General features: G+C 33.8%; 1 long non-coding RNA gene across 3 annotated transcripts; it reads right to left on the bottom strand.

Annotated features, from left to right (window-relative positions):
- Positions 1-1,664: 1,664 nt before the first annotated feature.
- LOC111908889 (uncharacterized) lies at positions 1,665-4,366 on the bottom strand. 3 transcript variants are annotated; one of them, XR_006187666.2, is made up of 6 exons: positions 4,148-4,365; positions 3,810-4,014; positions 3,315-3,398; positions 3,178-3,216; positions 2,778-2,834; positions 1,665-1,918 (listed from the first exon to the last, which is right to left on the bottom strand). It is a non-coding gene; the product is annotated as an uncharacterized LOC111908889 (long non-coding RNA). The 3 variants fall into 3 exon arrangements; XR_006187667.2 differs by having other exon boundaries at positions 3,810-4,011; XR_002856006.3 differs by having other exon boundaries at positions 3,810-4,366.
- Between the last annotated feature and the right edge of the window lie 342 nt (positions 4,367-4,708).

Raw genomic sequence — 4,708 nt, 5'->3', positions numbered from 1 at the left:
AAGAGTAGTAAATGACCATTTTAACCCTCTATATAAGCTCTCTTTTAGATGCAAGGGCCTGCAGTTTACAGAAACAAAAAAGTTGTAAATGACAATTTTAACCTTCCGTTTGTTTATATTGAAGACTAATACCGTACCTCATGCACTTGAAAAGTACACGTCTTTTTTTTTTTTGAGAGAGCAAGCTGTCATTTTAAGAAGTACACTCTATCTGAACCCATTTGAATGAATAATAAAACAATCAAACAAAGAAGAAAAAGAAGAATATTTATATCTAGGTGAATGCGGTTGGGGCTGATATGTCTGATCATAGAAGATAGAATGGCAAGGAGAAGTGTAAAATCAAAACTCAAAAGTCAACATTAATTTAAAAAAAAAAATCACCTGCAAGACCTGTGCTTCAATGGCAGTGGAGAAGCTAAGATTGCGTTTAGTTACAAAAAAAACAATTTTCATTTTCCGTTTTTTGTTTTCCCTTTTCGGTTTTCGTTTTCCGTTTTCATTTTTCATAGAAAAATTTAGAAAACGCGTTTAGTTAAGACTTATTCATTTTTCATTTTCAGTTTTAGAAAATTAGAAAACGTGTTTAGATGTGTATTTTTTTTATCGGTTTTCATTTCTAGAAAACGGTAGCGGTGCTAGGGTGTGGGTGGGGGCGATGGCGATAGCAGGTCGACAGCGGTGATGGTGATGATAGGCGGTGGTGGTGGCGGCGGCAATTGTGTCAGTGGTGGTGATGGCGGCGGCGGTAGTGGTGGTGGTGCTAGTGATGGGTTAGTGGTGGTGATGGTAGGTCGATGATTGTGGGTATGGTGTGTTTGTGGGAGTGGGTGTGTGTGTGTGTTTGTGGGGGTAGGTGTGGGTTTGTGTTGATGGGGTGTGTGTGGGTGTGTGTTTATATTATTGAAAAATTTTGAAATTAAATAAATATGGAAAACAATGATTATCAGTTTTCTAAAAATTTCCAACTTCTTTGTAATTTTAGAAAACAGAAAATTTTCATTTTTCATGAAAAATTTAGAAAAATAGACGAACTAAACGCGTTTTCAAAATTCTTATTTTTCTTGGAAAATTTTTCTGTAAAACGGTCTATTTTTCCGTATCTAAACGCACCCTAAGATTCTGAAAACGCAACCAAGCAAAAACCGAATTCAAATTTCTTTTGTCGCATTATCCCAAAACAATGTGCCTTATTTTTGTTTTCCAAATGAGACTGTTGCTAGTTAGAGAATTTTAACCGTTTGATTATAGATAAAGGAAATAATGCAAACTAACTGTATCTCTTTTGCACTTCCATGCAAAGAGGACTGATATGTGTATCTAAAAGAACTTTTGTACAAAAAGAAAAGATATGAATCATTTCCATGCTTTCTGACCATGAAACTCTTTGCCAGCTGTCTTGGCCTTGACTTTTTTTGACGGCGAGATCTTTCCACCTTTGATCTCTTAGCAGCCAAAGGCATTGTGTTCTAGTGTTCCTTTTGCCGGTTGGTTAATCCACCACTTTATATATATTACAATTATAAATAAATAAAAATAAGTTATATTACAATAAATGCTTATTTATGCAACAACAATGTTTCGCCTTTTTACTATTCTATACAAGGATGTTTCACTTTTTGTCAAATTTATACAGCAATATTTTATTTTTTTACCAAATTACATAAACAAAATTTCATATTTTTTTATAAATTTAAGCAGAGGAATGTTTCGTTCTTTAACGAATTTATACAAACTTAAGCAGAGGAATGTTTCGTTTTTACTTTATTGAACAATGTCACACATCTATAATATACAATTATATTGTATAAAGTTTCACACAACCCATAAGGGTAAAATAGTCAATTTACCTCTGTGGTGTTAACATTGATGATATGACGACTAAAGTTGGCACCAACCGCACTTAAGACTAAATCACCTAAGCAAAAAACAAAAAACAATGTAAGAAAAATAAAATAAAAAAAAATACTATATAACATACAAATTATATTACTTCCACAAACCTGGAAAACTATAAGGGAGGAGGGAGTCGTTCCCTCCCAACCCACCGAACCTACTGTCACAGCAATTTTTGCCTCTTCTTTTTCTTCATCTTTCCCAACCCACAATACACGAAAATCCTATCTTTTTGAACCCACTCAACCCACTCAATTAAAAAAAATACAAAACAACTAAGGTACAAGTTTTAAAACACATGGTACAAGAGAAAATAAGAAAGAGGAAATAGAAAGAGATGATGAAGTGGGTTAGTGAAACCAATCAACCCACTCGTTGAAGTGTGAATGTTACCGCCGTTAACTCTATTGCAAATTAAGATTTTACATTTGATTGTTTTGTATTTTTTTTTTAATTGAGTGGGTTCAAAAAGATAGAGTTTTCGTGTGTTGTGGGTTTGGAAAGATGAAGAAAAATAAAATAGAAAAAATGATGTGGCAGTGAGTTCAGTGGGTTGGGAGGGAATGACTCCCTCCTCCCTAACAAATTCCTACAAAAATGCATCATTTTCAGAAAACTAGAAAAAGATAAAAGGTCAAAGGTCAAAGAAAAAAATGTCAATTCACTCACGTAGCCAGACTTGACATGGGGTAGCACAAAAAAATTTATTACTTGATGCAAACATGAAAAGGGCAATATCGGAATTCTTCTCACCAATTTCCGTCAGAATTCAAAAAAATTCCCAAAAATTCGTCTATCAGTTAACAACAGACAACACTTTATCCATATAATAACACTTTATCCATATAATATTTAATTTGGAAAAAAAAATAAGGCCTTACTTTATAGCTCATTTTATCAACCATTTCGTACACAACTTGATACATGGTTCGCCTAACCTGAAACAAAAAAAAAAAAAGCACACCAATTTCAATTAGTGTAGGCAACATGGAAGAAAAGTCAAATCAGCACACAATTTGAACATTGTGTATACTAGCCATGAGCAATACACTTGGCATCTCTACCACAACAAAATGAAAATCAATTTAAGAATGACCTTATATATGAATATTCAAAAAACTATATGAATATTCCAAAAACTATCTTTTATCACTAATAAATGAAACATTTTAAGATTAAAAAATGCAAATACAAACAATAATTGGATTTAAAATCCGTGTTCCATCTTCAATACGTTGAAATTTAAACATATAAAAAGCAAAACTTAGAACAGCCTCTCACCTTCAGGATGAAGTGTGAACCACCCAAGCTGTTGAAAGCCTGAATAAAAAACTAAGCATACAATCAAAAAAGAAAATAAAAAAAATCCAAAATAGATTCCCATTATAGCCCTTTTCATTAATTAGAATAAAACGAACCTGAATACGATATATGATAACAGAACCATTCTTGAAAAAAAGCATTTTCTTTTTTATTGGTTTCCTTGTGTTTGGATCAATTTCCTGCATTAGGTAAAGAACATCACCTTCGTCAACCACAAAATGAATGTGCAATACATCCTTGTATCCAACAGTAAAAATAGACTAAAATGGAAGCATTGAAATTCAATAATAATTATAAAGCATACAACAAAAGCAAGGGAAAATATATCATGGTTCAATATACATACATTATCCTGTGATTAAAAAAAACGCAACTAACCTACAAACTCATGAATTGCATTGGTTAGGTAAAACCATGGAAGAAAAAAATACAAAATTGCTTAGCAAAATTGATGTTGCAGAGGAAAAAGAGAAAGTGGAGGGAGGATACATGTAGGAGATGGAATAGAAGTCTAATATTTATCTATAAAATTATGTTGGAATGTAGACATTAGTAAAGCAAACAAAGAAAGGAAAGGTAGATGTACCGACCAGTCATGCTGAAGGGCAGGAGGTAGTCAAAAGTCAACCGCCATCGATGGTGGGGGGCATTTTAACCTCCATAACCACAAGACAAAGCTCTTTGTGAAAAGGTGAAACAACACCTCTATCGCTGATCGCAGGCAATCCATGTCGATGGCCCTGAACACGACAATGGTTGTGGCCAGCAAGAAGTGTACACGGGTACCGGAGGCTGCTGAAAAAAAAATCGAAAAAGAAATTATAGATGACAGAACGAAAGAACGAGAAAGATAGAGGAAGTCAGATAATCATGGAAATTGGGTTCAAGTCCTTTAGTTGGACTGATTCCAGATCTTCGATCATTGAACCTTCAACTGGTAGTAAGTAATCTCACAATCAGGTCGTCAGAGAAGCAAGGAATCCAAACAACTGTGATTGTCATATGAAAATTAAACAGAAAAAAAAAATTTCTACCTTTATGGCTTTAATTTGAGAAAAATTAGGTTGGAGAAGAACCTGAAGGCGGGGTTGATGAATCGGAACACCAGTGGACCACTTCAACCTTTTCTATATAAAAAACAATCAATAAACGAAAATGGTATGAACATTAGGATAAAATAAAAGCAGCAGGCCAATTAATCCCAAAACAGAAACCTAATCAAGAACGAATATAACATGTAGACATCACTTGTGATGTAACGTCATTTTCTGGTCAAGTCAAAGTCAAATAAAGTCAACGAGTCAAACCGGTCAACTCAATTAACCCTTGTATATTAGGGTTTGCCTTATGTTTACGAGTGTACAACGCACCATCTAAATTCAAAGCATCGCTTAGAAGTTTCGCGTGTTCAGAAAACCTAAACCCAAATTATGGTAAGTGATGGAACTACTTGATAAAACACTAATACATACCTTTCGGGGGTGTATAA

Source organism: Lactuca sativa, chromosome 1 (genome assembly GCF_002870075.4).
Source record: "Lactuca sativa cultivar Salinas chromosome 1, Lsat_Salinas_v11, whole genome shotgun sequence".
NCBI lineage: Eukaryota > Viridiplantae > Streptophyta > Magnoliopsida > Asterales > Asteraceae > Lactuca > Lactuca sativa.
This window is presented reverse-complemented; position numbering and strand designations above follow the sequence as displayed.